This window comes from Bombina bombina, chromosome 4 (genome assembly GCF_027579735.1).
Source record: "Bombina bombina isolate aBomBom1 chromosome 4, aBomBom1.pri, whole genome shotgun sequence".
NCBI lineage: Eukaryota > Metazoa > Chordata > Amphibia > Anura > Bombinatoridae > Bombina > Bombina bombina.
The window spans coordinates 372,220,195-372,243,200 of record NC_069502.1 but is presented as its reverse complement, the minus strand read 5'-3'; the positions used below and the strand labels follow the sequence as shown (position 1 = coordinate 372,243,200).

The 23,006-nt window shown below is 37.4% G+C and overlaps 1 protein-coding gene across 1 annotated transcript in view; it reads right to left on the bottom strand.

Annotated features, from left to right (window-relative positions):
* The window catches only part of FNDC3B (fibronectin type III domain containing 3B), a 546,318-nt gene extending 542,850 nt beyond the window's left edge, over positions 1-3,468 (bottom strand). Inside the window, exon 1 of the mRNA XM_053710139.1 lies at positions 3,322-3,468. The gene's annotated coding sequence lies outside the window, so the exon portion shown is untranslated. The remainder of the gene's footprint in view (positions 1-3,321) is intronic.
* Positions 3,469-23,006: the final 19,538 nt, after the last annotated feature.

Genomic DNA, 23,006 nt, shown 5'->3' with positions numbered 1-23,006 from the left:
CCTCTATCTGAATAATAAACGTTTAATTTTGACTATACTATCCCTTTAATCTCCAACTAAAAAAAAAATTCAGCCTAGACGTAATGGTCACATGGAAATCTTACAAGGTATTCTGTTATATGGAAGGAATGCCAGTAATAGCAAAAGCATTGATGTAACTATCTTCCTCTCTTTTGTTCTACCAAAATGGTAAATTTGTATATATATATATATATATACACACACACACATACACAAATATACATGCATATAATAAAACAAATATAAGATATCAAAACAAATACTGTCAAGTGTATTGCACATTACCAGTATAGAAATAGAAGAAATTCTCTCGGTAATTGTGACATATTACATTACAATTCAACCTCAAACCAAAAAAATGTCTTTATTATTAAGGGTTTTAAAGGGACATTATAAATGCTTTTTTGTGGGATGGGGGAATTTGTCTTTAGTATAATGTCCGCAATTAAACTCCTCAGATTCATTACAAATTGTAACTTCTTTGGTATAATTTTAACCAGAAAGTGGTACCTTTTCCACACCCTCAGTGCCAATCAATATACTGAATGAATAAGGCGACAGGGCCATGAAATCACTTTGGCCCTGTGAGTGCCCTTGACCTTGCAAGACTGAAAGTGAATTCAGCAAGTATACATCCCTATCATCATTGTGTTTCAGTGCACAGATATGTGCTGGGGGAGCAGAAAGCAACAATTTCCAGCATTAAAGTCTACCTAAAAAAAGAGAAAAGGTTTAAATGAACATAGATACAACCTAATTACTGACATTATGCTGCTAACAAATAATCCCTTTGAAAATGCATATTAGGGCACCAATTAAAAAGAACAAATACCCCCATGGGTATGCAAAGTTTACTCCATAAAAGAGAACCTCTGAAATGTAATAGAACTGTGGAGTTGTTTGTCTATGACATCAAAGCCAGCACACATACTCCTTTCAAAGGACATTCCTTCCTGTAGGTGGCATATCACATTTGTGTACCTATCCTCTCTGATTTCCACTTCTTAAAAAAAATCCACTTCCCACATACCTCCTGTCTCATGGGGTAGATTACAGAGCATAAATGAAAATATCAGTGAAAATGTGACAATTTAAAATACAGCAGCTTACACAAGTAATATAATAACAACATTTTCTAACCTACCCATACCAGGCCCACTGGATATAGAATACCTTACATTTAAAATAATATTTCTGCAATACAGATGTGTTGTATTGGTATACTGTAAATTATTCAAATATTGTAAGAAATATTTTTCGCTTGTGTGATTCTATAATAATATACTGCCCATAAGTATTAATACATTTATTGCACACAACTCATCAAATGTTGATTTTGTTATAGATTGCAAAACATCATTTAATGAAGAGGTCTAATTAGTATTGTAAACCAAGTGGATTAACAAAAGAAAGTTAACTAGATTATTGCACAAATGAATTGTACTGAAAAAGCATGTAGGCCGATCTTTACAGAAAAAGGTAGTTGATTCATGAAACAGACTCCCAATAGAGGTGGAAAGGACAAAGATTGAGGGATGCAAGAAAGCCTGGAATATACATTTAGTTAGGAACTATAAAGTGTACACTCAATGGGCCTTTTGGTTTTCTGCAGTCAAAATGGATAATTACATAAATTGAATAAAGAAACTTAAAAGAACAATGTATAAATACAACTGCAATAAAAACTGATTTTATTAAACAATATCAATTAAGACAGTGGGGTCTGAGAAAAAGTTTTGAAAATGTTGTCTTTGAGAAAGCTGCATATCAGCAAGTACAGTATGAGACGTCAGACTTGTGCCTCAATTTCTCCAATGTGCCCCCTGGATCCAGACATTTGCAATGTCTTTCCAGATAGCTGGAGGCTTCAGATTCTTTGGGGTTTTGTTCTAGGAGGAGTTGTGGCTTCACCTGAGTGACATCTGGCAGAACTCAGTGCCAGACACTACGTGCTGCATAAGAGCCTTCCTTCTTCCAGTCGCTTCCCTCCGCCTGCCTCAGGGCACACATTTCTAACCCTCCTCACAAGGCAAACTTCTCTGTTAGTTTTCCCACACGTCTACTCAGGGGTTAATAGGTACTATTGACAGGGGAGAAGTCAGAAGTGTCACCTCATCCTCATCTAAACCTATCCACTGACTTCAGCTCCAGCCCTTATGGGGTTACAAACTTGATCACAACAACTTGCACACACCTACAGATTATGCAACCACCAAAATCAGTGGGAAAGAAATCCCAGATAATGGGATAACCAGAAATAAGCCAACTCTTTTGAGACGTACAAGGCAGGGGGTGCTTGCAAAGTAATCTGCACCTCTATGTGTATGAGGCAAATTATAAACCCCATGTATGTGTGGTGCCACTGACAATATGTGCTTGCATAATCACATTGAATCGATGAATACGACAAAATATGAGCTAAGTGCCATTAAAATGTAGCTAAATCCCCAGTCCGTGTCTCTGTGTGCACAGCACAGCAAGATTTGGCAGGCAGCACACAATAAGTGAACCTCACCCAAATGGAAAAGTGTCAGAAAACTGCAGTAAGAATCACGGATTCAAGCAGACTAGAGCCTCCCAGGAATGCTAGGCTATGATGGAGTAAGTTAACATTCTTTTATGGATCTAAATCACTATGCTTATCACCCATATTAATCATACAGGTCACGGGACGGGATCATTTTTGCAGTAAATGCAATGCTCACTAATACACAGTCAATGGGCTAGTTTAATGCAGCTTGCACAGGAGCCTACTGCCAATTGTGGCTCAGTTTCGTTTCTAAAGTTAAAAGCCTGCGCACAGTACAAATCAGAACAAAAACATATTTCCATCATAAGTTGGGCATTTTTCATACCCGTTAACCCCTTCACTGTCAGTAGGAGCAGTAACCCTCTGTTTCCAAGGGAAAGTGTGAGAGGCTTTCTACAACAAATAGGATCAGTTAAAAAAAAAAGAAAGACAATTTGCAAAATCTCGGTCTCCAGTGGATCATGAGGGCAGAATCCTTGGCACATTTAGCAACCTCTCCTCTTAAACTTTGCTGCTTCTGCTGACTTAGTAGCTCCCTCCTCAGCCCCGCATATCCCAAGCACACAGTCATCAGTCCCAAACACAAGCAGCCCAGCTCAGTGCCATCCATAATGGTTCAAATCACAGTGAAAAAGATCACTACAGACAAGCTCAGTCTGCAACGCACGGTAACTTTTTTATTGATTTATTTCATTTTCCCCTCAAGGCATACATATTCTAAAAAGGAGGGATGACGTTGGTGTAGAAAGCTTGAAGTGGGGTTTAATTACCTTATGTATCGATGAAATTGGGGGTTTGGTTTGCAGATCTCCAGACGTGTACAGCTACTCCAGTAAATCCCTGCCAGCATGAACCCTATGAGGAAGCAGTTGAAGGGGCCTCCCGAGCTCTGCCTGCTTCAAGACAACCATAGACCAGCCTCCAATGCTACCCACACCTCCAGAGCACGATTGGTTTAGTATGAAGCTAGCTGCAAAGACTGAGACAGCCTAAGCCCCACCCTGTGATACCTCAGCCCCCCCCTTCTCCTGGAATCAGTGTGTTGCTGTGGGGCTGTATATGTCTGGATAGCGGGGCTGAGAGATGCTGATGGAAGGTGAGCAGTTATCCTGCACCCAGCTAATGTGCGCATTGTGTTTGGGTGCTCTGAAGGGCAGCACAATGTGCACTTTCCCTTTCAGCATATCTGGCTGCGCAGTTGTGCTGCTTGTGAACAACCACAACTTATTTTTTTCATCAGCATGTTTTAACTTCTTAGTTATTGCAATATATATAACTTGGAAAACCTGTATATGCAGTTCAAGAATTCCTTTTTTTCCTTCTCTTGTCAAATGCTTTCTTCTCTTGGTATCCTTTGTTGAAAAGCATACATAGATAGCTCAGGAGCAGTAATTTCACTACTGGGAGCTAGCTGATGATTGGTGGTTGCGACACATTTGCTTCTTGTCATTGGCTCACCATATGTTATCATCTAGCTCGCAACTGACTTTAAACCTTTGAAGTAGTAAAATGGATTATAACCCCCAAATTTGTCTTCCATGTTTCTTGCAGAGCAAAACATTTAAAAAAAACTTCCAGCCAAGTATGCAAAGAGAATAAAACTATTTAGTAATAGAAGTTAATTGGAAAGTTGTTTCTTCGTTCTATGCACACAATAGGGAAATTATAACAGAGCATTTGGGTTTTTTTTTTTACTTCTAATTTCCCTTTAATGCTGAATATTTAAATGAGTTTGTTTGGTGCAAAATCAATAATCGTGCAAAGCTTGAATTGGTAGAACCGTGTAAATCATTGCAGACCAGCTTTGCAGCTCTTATAATAGATTAAATATACAACATTGTTGCAAAAAGTACAGCAGACTGAGTCTTGCAAAGTATATATAACAGTACTGTGCAAAAGTCTTAGGCCACCATTAGATTTGTTGTTTTAGCAATGGTATAATAACCATATATACACTCATTATGTACACCTGTTCAATTGCTTGGTAACACAAATTGCTAATCAGACCAATCTTATGGCAGCAACCAATGCATTTAGGCACAACTATCTTTAGGGTTTACAGAGAATGGTCCGAAAAAGAGAAATATACCGTAAGCGGCAGTTGTGTGGACGACAATGCCTTGTTGATGTCAGAGATCAGAGGAGAATGGGCAGACTGGTTCGAGATGATAGAAAGGCAACAGTAACTCAAATAACCACTTGTTACAACCAAGGTATGCAGAATACCATCTCTAAACACACAACACGTCAAACCTTGAAGCAATTGGGCTACAGCAGCAGAAGACCACACCGGGTGCCACTCCTGTCAGCTACGAACAGGAAACTGAGGCTACAATTCGCACATGCTCACCAAAATTGGACAATAGAAGATTGGAAATATGTTGCATGATCTGATGAGCCTCAATTTCAGCTGCGACATTCAGATGGTAGGGTCAGAATTTGGCATAAACAACATGAAAGCATGGATCCATCTTGCCTTATATCAACAGTTAAGGCTGGTGGTGGTGTAATGGTGTTGGGGATATTTTCTTGGCACACATTGGGCCCCTTGCTACCAATTGAGCGTGGTTTAAATGTCATGGCCTACCTGAGTATTGTTGCTGAACATGTCCATCCCTTTATGACTACATTTTACCCATCTCAGGATGGCAACTTCCAATTAATGCACCATGTCACAAAGCTCAAATCATCTCAAACTAGTTTCTTGAACATGAAAATGAGTTCACTTTACTCCAATGGCCCCCACAGTCACCAGATTTCAATTCAATAGAGCACCTTTGGGATGTGGTGAAACGGGAGATTCGCATCAGGGATGTGATTGTGCAGCCAACAAATCTTCAGCAACTGCGTGATGCTATTATGTCAATCACATTTTATGTCTGTAGGTACTTATATATGTTGTTGCATTACTTTATACCTTTCTTAGAGACATAATTGTTTCCTCCAATCTGTGTAGATATGCAAAGGAATCCAAACAAAGGATTATGGAAAGTGCTAATTTCATAAATAATTATGCATTAGCCAAAACGCTAATTTACTGCCCAAACTGCCATTATTAGAAATGTAGAAGGTTATCAGTCTTTTGTTTAAAAGCAATATACATAGACCACTAATTTCAGCTAGACATGTAAATGGTTACTATATTCTTAATTGGAGTATAGAGAATAAATATCTATGAAGATGTATCGATGAGTATCATCTGTTACTCCATAAAGATTATATAGTCACATATATTATGATTCCCAAACAACCTGGGGTCCCATTAAGTTTATTCTCTCTTGTATTGTGAATATTATGCTTTTAAGGTTTTTAATATATGTATGAATAATTGTACTTTTTTAGCTTTGTAAAAATTTTTTTAGGGAAACATATTATTGCTTATTGCTTGCTAAGTATATACATATGCTTATAAATTGAGCCCTATCAAATGTTTAAAGGGGCATAAGAGAATATGAATATACATATTTATAACCCGCTATCAGGGTATTTAAGAACTGTCAGTTATACCTATCAGGAGTATTCTCTTGACAAAGTTCCCACATTTGGGAACGAAACGGCCGTCGAGACGCAGAACTCGCCTACGGGTGGACGTAACAGGTGTTACTAGCAGCAGGCGCTGACCAAAGGGATTCCCACAAACACCGCCAAACCATAACCCGCAGGAATCCCCAGCTGACAAGCTCCACGCTGCTTTGGAAACGGCTCATCTAGAGACTACTACCTCACAGCTGATCCAGGTGTATGCAGCGGGGAACAGGAAATCAGAAGGTCACAATAAGACTCTACGGTGCTTGCCTGCTGTAAAGACACACTGTTTTTTATGCTCATATTGATTTTATAACTGGTAGACACACTGTTTTTTACACTCATATTGATTTTATATCTGGTACGCTTAATACCTTCTGTTTTAACCTTTTTGTTTGTGCTATTAAAACTTCTCGCTTGAGTCCAGTTGTGCTTTTCCTTTTATGTTTTTCAGTCCTTGTCTTCATCTAGGGGGCTTCTGTTGATACACCCCCAGGAGAGCGGCATACAGTTCGAACTATAAACCTTTACCTATTTCCATATATATTTTTTCTTGTATTATGTCAATATGGACCAAAACCTGTAAAGTAATGTTTACAACACCTTGTTGAATCTTTACCTCAAAGAATTAAGCCAGTTTTGAAGGCAAAATGGGGTCCAACCCGGTACTAGCAAGTTGTACTTAATAAAGTGGCCAGTGAGTGTATAATTATTTATCAGTCTCTTTATTAGAATACTACCAGAAAATACACAATATGTGTATGCAATTTTTAAAAAAAAACGAAAAAAGAATCAGAAAAATAGCTTCTAAAGGCTAAAGTGGAAAGTATTTAGTGTGACCTACTCTTACACTTGAGAGCAATAAAAGGAACGTTCCTTTCGTACATCTAAATGGAATGGAACCCTAATTAATGTCATTGCTAACACCTGATTCATTGGAAGCTTTCTAATAAGACCAACTTCCAATCACATCATTCCATTCAAAATGCCAAAGATCACAGAATTTGACAAACATAAAATCATACTTTTGCATCATCAAGGCCACTCTGAAAGGGAAACCAGCAAACAAACTAGATAATCAAGATGTGGTATACTCACGATGTGGTATTCAAGCTGTTATAAAGAAATTTGAAGAATCAGGAGAGGTCAAGGACAAAAAGTAATGGAAGGCCAAGAAAACTTTCAAAATCTGATGAGAAGTATCTCAGAATTTCTTATTTGAGAGACCGGAATAAGTCCAGCAAGGACCTGGCTTAGCATCTGGCGGCTTCATCTGGATGCCAAGTTGCCCCTTCTATAGTCCGAAAAAGCTTGACCAGGAATGGTATTTGTGGAAGGGTAGCAGCCAAGAAACCACTTTTTCGGAAGGGGAACAGGATTAAAAGGCTAAGATATTCTAAAGCACAAAGATTGGAATGAAGATAAGTGGAAAAGAGTATTTTGGAGTGATGAATCCAAGTTTTAAATTTTTAGGTCCAATAGTCGACAATATGTGAGAAGAAGAGTTGGAGAGAGATGGAAGAATGAGTGCTTGCGGCCTTTAGTAAAACATGATGGAGGGTCTGTCCTGGTTTGATACTGCATTTCTGCCAGTAGTGTTGGCAATATTGTCCGAATTGATGGGATAATAAATGCTGAAAAAGTACAGACATCTTTTAATTAATTCATGCCATTTCGTCTGGAAAGCATCTGATTGTGAACGGTTTTATATTTCAGTATGATAATTATCCCAAGCACATTGCTAATGCAGTGAAATCATATTTGGAGATAAAACATCTGATAAAACACTAACAGTTATGGACTGGCCTCCACAGAGTCTAGATCTGAATATTATAGAGGCAGTATGGGATCACCTGGACAGGGAAATAAATAAAAGACAACCTAAATCTAAAGAAGAACTCTGGGAAGTTCTTAAAGAAGCCTGGTATAATATACCAGATTACTTCAGAAAACTTCAGGACAGTCTCCCCCAAAGAGTTCAAGATGTGCTTAATGCCAAGGCGGTCACACTAAATACTGACTTTTTGTTCTGAAAATTGTGTTTTTCTATATTTTGTTTACATATTTCCTGTTTGTATCATAATAAAGAGACAGAAAAATAAATATGGATGGGCATTAAAACTTTGCTAAAACAACAAATCTAATGGGGCCTAAGACTTTTGCACAGTACTGTACATAACAAAATATTAGCACCCCAGAATATTGCTCCCAGATAAATTTTGTTAACTGGAATGCATTCTACTGCATGTTTAAAGGGATATGAAAGGAAATTATTTATGCTTTCATTCTCTATTTTATTATATGAAGAAAAAAATGCTCAAATATCTTCTGTTTTCGTTTCTAAGCAATTGCGCCGCAATCTTCAGTATAAAAGAAGCATCTTTTTAAACCCACCGTGAGACTAGTGACCTGAGTTCTCTCACAGCAGTTACGCATGCACTCTTGAATATGACTGTAACATGCAATGTGTTCCAGACAAAAGTGTCAAATTCACAATCTCATTTTGAATGCATTCCTAATGATTTATTTTGCCACTGTGAAATGTGTGATATCGAAGTGACGGTTGCAGTTTCAAATAGAAATGGTTAAGGAGAGTATTCAGACGATGGTGTTTGATTGGCTTGAGCTCCCTTTATTAGGTAGATGTGAAAAAATAGCAGATTATGCCTGAGGAAACAGCCAAAGCAGCTGAGAAACGCGTAGCGTATCTGTTTTTAAAGAGCTGTACATTGTATTAAGGCTCTACTAATTTTAAGTGTTTTAATAAATTGTGTTTTATTTTAAACACTGCTTTATTCTCACATCTATGATTCGGATATTCGAACAGCAGGTTAGTAGGGAGTAACCGACTCCACACCTGGCATCAGTGAGCTGGGACACTGCAATATCCCAGTAGGCTCTAATAAGCACATTTGATGCTGCTCCGAGTATAATTGTTTCATATATACATTGTATTCACACTGTGTGAACATATTGCACTAGGACGCCCCTTCTTTATTAATATATTACTACAGATGTTTTAGTTTCTAAGCAGTTTCGCTGCAATCTTCAGTGTAAAATATGCGTCTTTTTAAACCCACCGTGAGACTAATTTGCATTAGCCAATCATGGTGAGTGACCTAAGTTCTCTCACAGCAGTTACGCATTTCGCTCTTGAATATGACTCTAACATGCATGTGCAATGTGTTCCAGACAAAAGTGTCAACGTCACAATCTTATTGTGTACATGACTGCAGTGTAATCAGAGCCACAGCCGATGTTTTGCAAACAGATCCTCAGAAGTACTTCTGCGCAAGCATTAAACTGAGGCCTACATTTTTAGGAAAATAAAGAGATGTAATGCACATGTGATTTACTTCATTTGTAATGCAAATGCGCTTGGGAGTGCACAAAGGCGTAATTAATATGCAAATTAGGAGCACTGTGATTGGGCAATATGGAATGGACTAAACACAACCATTTTAAAGGCTGGATATTATGACGTAAAATAAGATTTATGATTATATATTTTTATGAAGATAGAAGCTTTGTTTTCAATTATAAGTGTAATCTGCTGATTATTATTTACTCTTTAAAATTATATATTTTTATAATGATATTTTTACAAACTTTTGTAAATCCTTTAATTTTAATTGTCAGATAATGCTGTTTGACCGAAAACATAACTTACATTTTGGTTGCTTAAATAAGAGTTAACAATTTACCAATTTTATTTATTTATCTATAAGACAGTAATTTAAATTTCCCGTAAATACCCCTATATAAGACCCACTGGTATGTAGTCTGACAAAAAAAGGCTTAGACTGGAAAATGAGGGCTGCATCTTAAATTACTTATAAGTAACAAATGTAAATGCTAAATAAACTGCCTGTGCCTATAAAACCCAGTGGAATGTACCCTTACTTACAAAAAAATGTTTTAATGAAGAAAAGTGGTGACAGCCTTATGATACAAGCTGTTCTTATTGTTTGTTAAGTTTTAACAAGACAACATTTTTAGTTATTTTGGTTACAAATTGTGGTAGCAAAAGCTTTTTTTAGGCACAAGGAAAGCTAACACTCAGTTTAAAGGGACATGAAACCCAATTTTTTTCTTTCACGATTTAGAAAGAGCATACAATTCTAAAGAAATTTCTAATTTACTTATTTGCTTCTTTCTCTTGATATCCTTTGCCTAAAAGCATATCTAGATAGGCTCAGTAGCTGCTGATACTGATTGGTGGTTGCACGAAGATGCCTCGTGATTGGCTCATCTATGTGCATTGCTATTTCTTTAACAAAATATATCTAAAGAATGAAGCAAATTAGATAATAGAAGTAAAGTGGAATGTTGTTTAAAATTGTATTCTCTTCCTGAATCATGAAAGAAAAAAATTGGGTTTAGGTTCCCTTTATGTGCCTCCTCAGAATTTGCAAAGGCATTTTAACAAATCATCCAATAGCATGAGAAAAGACAGAAATTTGGTGGTTGGGGTGTCACGCTTTAGAATTTTGATCCATTAGTGTCAGGTTTGAAGATATCATCAGTTCAGAAAGGAAACTAATGCTGAACAGTCACAGAGTAAGCCACTACTCATAGAGAGTACAGACAGTATAACCTCAGGCATGACCCACAGCTTAATGAGAGAATCAGGAACACAGTAGAACAAGTAGCTGATGATGGTTATGTGGATAGCATTCTGGAAGTGACAGTAACTGAAGAATAGGCGGACAGGCCAGGTTATTCACAAATTAAGTAGATTTGGTCTAAATCACATGGCTGAAGTATAGTCAAGGTCAAGCAGAAGTCAGAGAGAAACAGGAGACAAAAGGTCAAAAAGCCAAAATATTAAGTCAGGATACTGGAGATCAGTCAGAAATAGTATTAGCACACCTTTCATGCAAAGCCATTTTTTTCTAATTTGTCTCTTAACTTCTAAGGAGTTAATGCAGAAAATTTGGGGCAAAGAGGGGATCAAATGTTTTTTTTAACTTTAAAGCAGCTAGATATAACTGATCAAAGTAAATACTTTGGTTTCCGTGTCTCCTTATTTGACACTTGTTTACGGCCTAGATCCCAGCATGGGAGAGACTTGAGGTACGAGGAGCGACTCCAACCTCTGAGCAATCACTACACATCCGCCAGCAATATTAATTATGAATATAACATTTTGCAGAAAACAATATAGCTATCCATAATCACATATTTTAGCCTCAAATATGTATAGGTAGGGGCAAGGTGAAGCTTGGATGATTCCAGACAGTTTAATTGGGGTATTTGGTGTCTACGGATTGCTAATTTAGTTAAGAAAATTATTATGACCTAAGTTTTCATGTAATGGGCACACTGGGGTGTTGGTCTGTTTCTCTAGGTCCAATATCTCAAATTCAACAGACAAACCAGATCAGTGTGAGATACTGTAAGATGGGCAGTATCCAACTACCCCCTGGGGTGGGTCATGTGACCTGGACTGAATATAAAATAGTGCTTTAGTGATCTCCACTTTAGAGGAAAAAAGAACACCAGAAGGATTTGGGAATTCCTACAATCACCATTTTACTTAGGGTTTATTTTTATTTTTTATAATTGTTTGCAATTGTGTGTCTATTCTCTAATTACCTTTTTTATACACCATCTCATTTCATGTATTTATTTTTTATTTATTTTGTATGCACTGTGAACCTTTTTTAGACTAAACAATAAATGTAATCAGAGCTGTCTGTGTACTCTAGTAACTAAATTCACAGCATCTTTAGGCTTGGGAATAATGTTACCAAATTGTTATTTTTTATATATTTGTTTTTCTGTAAATTTTAAAGCAATTGTAATGTAAGGGTAAACCAAAAAGCCCTGCATAATTATACGTTTTTTGGTGGTGGCAGCAAATGTTCCTGTTTGCGGAAATGTAGACAGGATTTTGGGGATTAATATGGGTTGACTCTTATGCACTGGCAAGTATTTGGGACAAGGCAGCTGAAGACCCTCAGTTGTCACTGCTTGGCAAGTAGCTCTTCCTGCGGCAAGCTGGTAGCAGAGGTGGATATTTGTGAATATTTACTTTTAGGGTGGTGTAGATAGGATTTACGCAATAATGTGCGTTGGCGCTTATTCCCGGGTAAGGATTTGGGATAAGGCGGCTAGACACCCTGTAATGATAACCCCTCTATGCCCATGCTCTCCATAGTGTCACGTCTTATCCAGTAGCTCTGTTTGTGGCAGAAGCGCATACTTAGCCCTGTCTGTAGTAAATTGACTGTTGTGGGTGGGTTTAGTTAACCCCGTATTATATGTTGGTTATAGTCGTTTTGGATTAATTAAAGGGACACTGAACACAATTTTTTTGTTTTGTGATTCAAATAGAGCATGCAAATTTAAGCAACTTTCTAATTTACTTCTATTATCAATTTTTCTTCGTTCTCTTGCTTTCTTTATTTGAAAAAGAAGGCATCTAAGCTATTTTTTGGTTCAGTACCATGGAAAGCACTTGTTTATTTTTGGGTGAATTTATCCACCAATCAGCAAGAACAACACAGTGTGTTCACCAAAAATAGGCTGGCATCTAAACTTACATTCTTGCATTTCAAATAAAGATACCAAGAGAATGAAGATAATTTAATAATAGGAGTAAATTAGAAAGTTGCTTAAAATTGCATGCTCTATCTGAATCACTAAAGAAAAAAATTGAGTTCAGTGTCCCTTTAACCCTTGTCTCCTGTGCCTGACAGTCTCATGGTAAGAGTTGGTATGACAGCACCCTTAGATGCAAATTAACAAATGGGGCCAAAATTTGATGAGTGCTTATGGTTTAAATAGTAAAAAAGGTGCAAGAATAGACAACACATCATCCTGACTTAGCACAGTGTAATACACATCATGTGAAAATATGACCTGCCAAGGACAAAAAGTCACTGGAAAATGACACTAAATTAAACAAACGAGAATATGATTCAGATCAAAGTATTGGTGTTGGGTTCTCACAAATTAATGGATATTTTTTAAAGGTCTGACAACTTTTGAACACTCTCTTTGTGAATGTGCCTGACCATGACCAGTCCTGCCACCAATTCTAAATATGTAGCTCCTTTCAAATTATGACATATTTACAAATTACTGTTTTCAATGTACATGTACAGAATAAATTCCACTGTATAGCAGTCGCTGACGTTTAGCTTGTCCCAGAAACACCTTTGCCATAGAAAGCAACCCCATCTGGTCATGGGTTACTTTTTTTACAAGTACCATTACTAAAAACATTAAATTGCATTAAGCCAGATATTCTAATGTGCATACCCAGGAGCAAGATTGTGTATAGAAGTCACTGATGCTAAGGTTGTAAATAGGGAATAAATAACTCTATCAACCTGTGTATTTGTGCAGTTTGTCCTATCTGATAATGAATAAATTATAACATGAATTCTTCTTTGTTTCCAATGCCAGTATCCATAACATCATAATAAAGTAAGAGTTGTGGGTGGAACAGTGTATTTTGTGGGCAGATCTGTGACTGGAGGAGTGTGGTAGTGGGTGTATAATTAGTGGGGCTGAGAGTAGATGGGGTTGGGGAGTAGGTGTAAATTTAGCAGGGTTTAGTATGAGGTTATTGGGACTGGAAGGAGATGTGGTGGGGGAGTGGGTGTGCAGTTAGCAAGGTTGAGTATGAGGTTGTTGGGGCTGGGAGGAGATGTGGTGGCGTAGTGGGTGTTCAGTTAGTAGGGTTGACTATGAGGTGGTTGGGGGTGGAAGGAGATGTGGTGAATAAGTGGGTATACAGTTAGCAGGGTTGACTATGAAGTTGTTGGGGCTGGGAGGAGATGTGGTGGGAGAGTGGGTGTATAGTTAGCGGGGTTGACTATGAGGTGGTTGGGGGTGGGAGGAGATGTGGTGAGGAGTGGGCATACAGTTAGCTGTGTTGACTATGAGGTGGTTGGGAGTGGGAGGATATGTGGTGGGGAAGTAGGTGTAAAGTTAGCTGTGTTGACTATGAGGTTGTTGGGGCTGGGAGGAGATGTGGTGGGGAAAGGGGTTTACAGATAGTGAGGTTGACTATTAGGTGGTTGGGGGTGGGAGGAGATATGGTGGAGGAGTGGGTGTATAGTTAGTGGGGTTGGGGGTGGGAGGAGATGTGGTGGGTAAGTGAGTGTACAGTTAGTGGGATTGTCTATGAGGTGGTTGGGGTGGGAGGAGATGTGTTAGGGGAGTGGGTGTACAGTTAGCTGTGTTGACTATGAGGTGTTTGGGAGTTAGACGAGATGTGGTGGGGGAGTAGGTGTACAGTTAGCTGTGTTGACTATGAGTTTGTTGGGGCTGGGATGAGATGTGGTGGGGGAGTGGGTGTACACTTAGCAAGGTTGATTATGAGGTGGTTGGGGGTGGGAGTAGATGTGGTGGGGGAGTGGGTGTACAGTTAGCGGGGTTGACTATGAGGTTGTTGGGGCTGGGAGGAGATGTGGTGGGGGAGTGGGTGTACAGTTAGTGGGATTGACTATGAGGTGTTTGGGAGTGGGATGAGATATCGTGGGGGAGTAGGTGTAAAGTTAGCTGTGTTGACTATGAGGTTGTTGGGGCTGGGAGGAGATGTGGTGGGGGAGTGGGTGTATACTTAGCAAGGTTGACTATGAGGTGGTTGGGGGTGGTAGTAGATGTGGTGGGGGAGTGGGTGTACAGTTAGCGGGGTTGACTATGAGGTGATTGGGGCTGGGAGGAGATGTGGTGGGGGAGTGGACAGACTCTAGGCAGTCCCTGGTTTCAGTTTGAAAAGCAAGAAATGTACCCTTAAGGGAAAACTGTGGGAGGGATAGCAGGGCACAGCTCCCAGGCTATGACAGTATTGTAATATGCAGGATGTTGGCTGTTGCAACGCCGCCCCCTGAAGACTCGCGGCCAATCGGCTGCCAGCAGGGAGGTGTCAATTAACCCGATCATACTCGATCGGTTTGAATTGTGGTGATTCATGTCTGCCTGCTCAGAACAGGGGGACAGGGTCATGGAGCAGCGGTCTTTAGACTGATGCTTCATAACTGCTGTTTCTGGCGAGTCTGAAGATTTGCCAGAAACACGGGCCCTCAAGCTCCATACGGAGCTTGATAAATTAGCCTCATAGTGTGTATGTATGTATGTATATATTTACTCTACACAGCCATGTGGAGCATATGTACATATTTTTTTTGCATCAATTTGGAGTCATTACTGACGAAATACATAACATAATAGGCTCTCTGAGCTGGGGTGGAGTTTAAATGTGAGCACAGAAATCTCAATTATATACTCCAAAAATATATCAGTGAAACAGGGGAAGCTTTTACCAGAAGCATTTAAATGGACAGTCTACTTGATTTTTTTGCATTACCAACATTGTTATATTAAAGGGACAGTCTACACCAGAATTTGTATTGTTTTAAAAGATAGATAATCCCTTTATTACCAATTTCCCAGTTTTGCATAACCAACACAGTTATATTAATATACTTTTAACCTCTGTGATTATCTTGTATCTAAGCCTCTGCAAACTGCCCCTTTTTTCAGTTCTTTTGACAGACTTGCAGTCTAGCCAATCAGTGCCTGCTCCCAGATAACTTCTTGTGCACGAGCACAGTGTGATCTATATGAAATACGTGAACTAACACCCTCTAGTGGTGAAAAACTGTTAAAATGCAATCTGAAAGAGGTGGGCTTCAAGGTCTAAGAAATTAGCATTTGAACCTCCTAGGTTAAGCTTTCAACTAAGAATACCAAGAGAACAAAGCAAAATTGGTGATAAAAGTAAATTGGAAAATTGTTTAAAATTACATAGTTTATTTTGGTCTAGACTGTCCCTTTAATAAACATTATAACCTCTAAGATTGTCTGCTTCTAAACCGCTGCAGGGCTGCCCTTATCTCACTCCTTATTTTTAGCTTTTTACAATCCTACTGTACAGCCATACATTGCTGTGTGCCATATAGATGTGTGCCATATAGATAACATGGTGCTCGCTTCCGTTGAGAATGAAAATGGTTTCGCAAGAGCCAGCAATAAATGTCTAAAATGCAAGATTGTAAAAAATAAAAAAAGCACTGAGATAAGGGGCAGTCTGGTGGGGCTTAGATACAAGGTAATCACAAAGGTAAAAAGCATATTAATATAACAATGTTGGTTATGCAAAACTGGTGAATGGGTAATAAAGGGATTATCTATCTTTTCAAACAATAACAATTTTCAAGCAGACTATCCCTTTAATGCATTTATAATTCAAAAATGGGTCTATTCAAATTTGAGTTGTACTCATGTACATTTCAATTCTGACTATTATATACAATGAACATTATATATGTATAAAAAAATAAAATAAAAAATGATTAGTTAGCTGATATTTTTAGGGGTTAAAAAGGTGTTGGCTACTGAGTTCATTGTGCATATAAAATGCAAATTGCTCCCTGTATGACAGGCATTGGTGTTTCAACAGACCAAACACGTTTTGGCCATGAAACGTGATGTTCATTTTTGCATGACAACCTTTTCTTTTCTTTTTTTCTTCTTCTCTTTTTCTGGTGTTTAGCTGTTAATTACTGATATTTCTAGCATATAAAATATTTTGACCACAGTTGTAAATATGCACAATCACAAAATAGCCCCCCTTTATTACACCCACGATATTTAACTTGGCACAGAAATTGTTTAGGCAAGAAAATCAATGACACTATTAGCGTGAGAGCCTCTTTATAATAGTATTCTAAATATGGTCCAAAAATGGCATGGGCGAGAGAAAATGTGAAAGTATTAAGTTATAATTTTTAATTTAATTGTCAATAAACAACTCTTTTTACCAATTGCACCAATTGGTGTGTAGCCTGGTTAAGGGCTAGATTAAAAGTGGAGCGCAATTGTTTGTGCCATAGTGATAAGGATTTTATCGCAGGGTTTTGCGATCATCGGGCTTAAACGCTTGTATTACAAGTTGAAAGTAATGCGATCGCGTGAACACAATTGTGATTTATGCTGGAAAACGCTATTTCAGAGCTGTGGTTAACTGTTTGGCAAAAATAAAAAATTGCACAAAACAGTTAAAAAATACATTGCAAAGTACAGTTACACTTATAATAACACTGTCTAATAAGAATGATTTAAAAAAAAAATACAGGTAGCCCTCAGTTTACGCCGGGGTTAGGTTATAGAAGGAATGGTTGTAAATCGAAACCGTTGTAAATTGAAACCCAGTTTATAATGTAAGTCAATGGGAAGTGAGGGAGATAGTTTCCAGGCCCCTCTCAAAATTGTCATAAGTAACCCCTAATACATTATTTTTAAAGCTTTGAAATTAAGACTTTAGATGCTAAACAGCATTATAAACCTAATAAAATAATCACACAACACAGAATATATAATTAAACTAAGTTAAATGAACAAAAACATTTGCTAAACAGCATTATAAACCTAATAAAATAATCACACAACACAGACTTTACTTGCATTTTTCTGCAAACAGTTCTTTCTATGCATTCCAATCTGGACTGATTTATAGACAGGAAGATCTTGTTCCTTTGCAAGATGCTTGATAGCTCAGGTCCGGTTAAAATGATTATTTTCAGCTTGCTTGGCTTGCATATCTTTGCTGCAACACAAGCGGACAGCTCCACCTACTGTCTATTTTAATCAATTCACTGCTTTTCAATGCTTTTCAATAGCAGTCACATTACTTTTTTTTGTTATTCTGAAACGGTGCAAATTGAACCGTTGTAAATCGAGGGCCATCTGTATTGCACAAAGAAGCTATAAGAGCTCAAAGATATCCTGCTAGAATAAAAAGCCGCCAAAGGGCTTTAACATAGAGAAACATACATATACGTCTAAATATATACTGTATATGTATGTGTGTATATATATATATATATATGTTTATATGTGTGTACATATGTATTTATATGTGTATATATTTATTTATATAATATATGTGTGTATATGTATTTATATGTGTACATATGTATTTTTATGTGTATATATGTATTTATATGTGTATATATGTATTTATATAACACATGTGTGTATATGTATTTATATGTGTATACATGTATTTATATGTGTGTATATGTATTTATATGTGTACATATGTATTTATATGTGTATATATGTATTTATATGTGTATATATGTATTTACAGACATATTTATATATATAAACACATATATATGTGAAACACATTGGAGAGCCACTGCCAAGAGGGTCAATGTACAATAAAGGTCCCAAACTATGTTTAACACTGAAGAAAACATAACTAGTCAAAACCATTGTACATCATCTCCTTTGCGCTCAAGCAATTGACAGATTATTATCCTGAGGTTTAGTTTATTAAAACTTTAAAAACAATAATAAAATACTGCAACACGTTTCCTTGTACTGATATATATAATATTATATTCTACCTGAAGAAGTAGTACCATACAGTACTAGGAAACGTTGCAGTATTTTATTATTGTTTTTAAATTTTTTCCCCTGTGTGCCTTAGTTTTTTTTTACACTGAATCACATGGGTTTGATGATTTAATACACCCATTTGATACTAGTGGAGACTTTCTCTATTCTTGAGCAGCTGTGCTTACCAGAGGGAGCTAGCTGTGGGACTCTGAGTCACCCAGTGCCCCTACATTGCACTTACTTTAGTGCATTTCAAATACTGAGTATTCTTCCCCGTGTATGAGAGGCTGTGTGTGGTGGAATGGATTTACATTTGGAGAAGATCTAATCCTTGATGTGATTTTAATCTTTGGATGGAAGACTGAACTGGCGCCTCTATTATGTGAACTTAATTTTCAATTAATGGTTATACATTGTAATATCTATTGTGAAATAGCCTTCTTCTGTTTGCTCTTTTTCCCCCCATAGAATCACATTTAAGATATATCATCTATAATATACATATTTTGTTAGCTAACTCACGGCCAGATTACGAGTTTTGCGTTATGAGCGGCTCGGTAATAACTTGCAAGTTATTTCCACCACTCACCTTCAATAGCGCTGCTATTACAGGTTTTCCAAAAACCTGCGTTAGCGGGCAATATGGCAGCGTTGAGCTCCATACCGCACACAAATACCAGCGCTGCTTTGAGCTGGTTTTACGTGCTCGTGTACGATTTCCCCATAGACATCAATGGGGAGAGCCGGCTAAAAAAAAGCCTAACACCTGCAATAAAGGAGTGTAAAGCTCCGTAACGCAGCCCCATTGATTCCTATGGGGAAAGAAAATTTATGTTTAAACCTAACACTCTAACATAAACTCCGATTCTAAACACCCCTAATCTGCTGCCCCTGACATCATCGCCACATAAATTACACTTATTAACCCCTAATCTGCCGCCCCCGACATCACTGCCACCTACCTACACTTATTAACCACTAATCTTCCGCCCCCAATGTCACCGCAACCTACATTACACTTATTAACCCCTAATCTGCCGCCCCCGACATCACCGCCACCTACCTACACTTATTAGCCCCTAATTTGCCGCCCCCAATGTCGGCGCCGCCGCCACTATACTAAAGTTATTAACCCCTAAACCTAAGTCTAACCCTAACACCCCTAACTTTAATATAATTAAAATAAATCTAAATACAAATTACTATTATTACCTAAATAATACCTATTTAAGACTAAATACTTACCCATTAAATAAAACCTAAGCTAGCTACAATATAACTAATAGTTACATTGTAGCTATCTTAGGTTTTATTTTTATTTTACAGGTAAGTTTGTATTTATTTTAACTAGGTAGAATAGTTAGTAAATAGTTATTAACTATTTACTAGCTACCTAGTTAAAATAAATACAAACAGCTAGATTACGAGTTTTGCGTTATGATTAAAAAAGCAGTGTTAAGCCTCATAACGCTGCTTTTTTACTACCGCTGCTATTACGAGTCTTGTAGGTACAGCTGTCCCGCACAACTTTTTTGGCCGTACCGCAAATTAACTTACGCAATTGTCTAAAGTCTTTCTTCAATGGGACTTCCATTACGCCGGTATTACAAGCTTTTTTTTTTAGGCCAAAAAGTGAGTGGTACAGCCTATCCTGCAAGATTCGTAACGCATTCTAAAGTCAGTAGTTGTGAGTTTTACACTACAAAGCCGTAGCATAAAACTCATAACTAAAGTGCTAAAAAGTACACTAACACCCATAAACTACCTATTAACCCCTAAACCGAGGCCCTCCCGCTGCAAACACTAAAATAAAATTATTAACCCCTAATCTGCCGCTCCGGACATCGCCGCCACTAGAATAAACACCCTAAACCGCCGCACTCCTGCCTCGCAAACACTAGATAAATATTATTAACCCCTAATCTGCTGTCCCTAACATCGCCGCCACCTACCTACATTTATTAACCCCTAATCTGCCGTCCCAACGTCGCTGCCACTATACTAAATTTATTAACCCCTAAACCTAAGTCTAACCCTAACCCTCCATAACTTAAAGGGGCATGAAACCCAATTTTTTTCTTTTATAATTTAGAAAGAGCATGCAATTTTAAGCAACTTTCTCATTTACTTCTATTATCTCATTTGCTTTATTCTCTTGATATACTGTGCTGAAAAGCATATCTAGATATGCTCAGTAGCTGCTGATTGGTTGCTGTACATAGATGCCTCGTATGATTGGCTCACCCATGTGCATTGCTATTTCTTCAACAAAGGATAGCTAAATAATGAAGCAAACTAGATAATAGAAGTAAAATGGAATGTTGTTTAAAATTGTATTCTCTACTTGAATCATGAAAGAAAATTTTTGGGTTTAGTGTCCCTTTAAATATAATTAAAATACATCTAAAGAAAACCTACTAATTTAATTATTTAATTAATTACTATTTAAAATTAAATACTTACCTGTAAAATAAACCCTAAGATAGCTACATTATAACTAATAGTTACATTGTATCTAGCTTAGGTTTTATTTTTATTTTACAGGCAAGTTTGTATTTATTTTAACTACGTAGAATAGTTACTAAATAGTTATTAACTATTTAATAACTACCTAGGTAAAATAAATACAAATTTACCTGTAAAATAAAACCTAACCTGTCTTACACTAACACCTAACCTTACACTACAGTTAAATAAATTACCTAAATTAAATACAATTACCTAAATTACAAAATAAAACACACTAAATTACACAAAATAAAAAACAAATGACAAGATATTTAAACTAATTACACCTAATCTAATAGCCCTATGAAATTAAAAAAAGTCCCCCCAAAATAAAAAAAATAAAACCCCTAGCCTAAACAAAACTACCAATAGTACAAACCCCCCAACAGTAAAACCCACCATCCACACAACCAACCCCCCCAAATAAAACCCTAACTCAAAAAACATAAGCTCCCCATTGCCCTGAAAAGGGCATTTGATTGGGCATTGCCCTTAAAAGGGAATTTAGCTCTATTGCTGCCCAAACCCTAATCTAAAACTAAAACCCACCCAACAAACCCTTAAAAAAACCTAACAATAACCCCTGAAGATCAACTTACAGTTTTGAAGAGCCGACATCCATCCTCAACGAAGCCGGGAGAAGTCCTCAGCGAAGCAGCAAGAAGTCCTCAACGAAGCCGGGAGAAGTCTTCGTCGAAGCCGGGAGAAGTTACTATTTAATAACTATTCTACCTAGTTAAAATAAATACAAACTTACCTGTAAAATAAAAATAAACCCTAAAATAGCTACAATGTAACTATTAGTTATGTTGTAGCTAGCTTAGAGTTTATTTTACAGGTAAGTATTTAGTTTTAAATAGGAATTATTTAGTTATTAATAGTAGGTTTTCTTTAGATTTATTTTAATTATATTTAAATTAGTGGGTGTTAGGGTTAGACTTAGGTTTAGGGGTTAATAACTTAAGTATAGTGGCGGCAACGTTGGGGGCAGCAGATTAGGGGTTAATAAATGTAGATAGGTGGCGGCGATGTTAGGGGCGGCAGATTAGGGGTTAATAATATTTAACTAAAGTTTGTGATGCTGGAGTGCGGCGGTTTAGGGGTTAATATGTTTATTATAGTGGCGGCAATGTCGGGGCGGCAGATTAGGGGTTAATAAATGTAATGTAGGTGTCGGCGATGTCGGGGGTGGCAGATTAGGGGTTAATTAATAATAAGTGTAAGATTAGGTGTGTTTAGACTCGGGGTTCATGTTAGGGTGTTAGGTGTAAACATAAAATGTGTTTCCCCATAGGAATCAATGGGGCTGCGTTACGGAGCTTTACGCTGCTTTTTTGCAGGTGTTAGACTTTTATTCAGCGGGCTCTCCCCATTGATGTCTATGGGGAAATCGTGCACGAGCACGTACAACCAGCTCACCGCTGACTTAAGCAGCGCTGGTACTGGAGTGCAGTATGGAGCACAATTTTGCTCTATTCTCACTTCTTGTCTTTTAACACCGGGTTTATAAATACCTGTAATTCCAGCGCTGTAGGTAAGTGAGCGGTGACCAGCGCTATGTATATGTATATATATATATATATATATATATATATATATATATATATATATATATATATATATGTACTATGTATATATGAGCCATGCAAAAGTGAGTCTGTATAGTGCACAGATATATATAAGAAGCTCCCTATAAGGGATAAAGATACCTTCTCTTATTGACAATATTGCCAAAATCTCAGTGAGGGCCAATGCCCAAATCCTGTGTTCACAGACCCTATAGTCACTTTAGAGATGCAAGGTGGTAGCAATACACATTCCCTCCACAGGGCAAATTTATTTAGGTTCCAGTAGGATAAAAACCGATGGGAAGTCCAATACAACACTCTGAATATAATGAATATATAAATGATATATAAAAAAATGAATTCTAAGAAAAATAAATACTAGGAAGTTACACAAGTTCACTTTTATAGCACAACTCACCATCACCATCTTGTGGTGAATTAGTGAAAGTACAACCAGATATACTTAGCATTGAGTGAATTATTCCCAG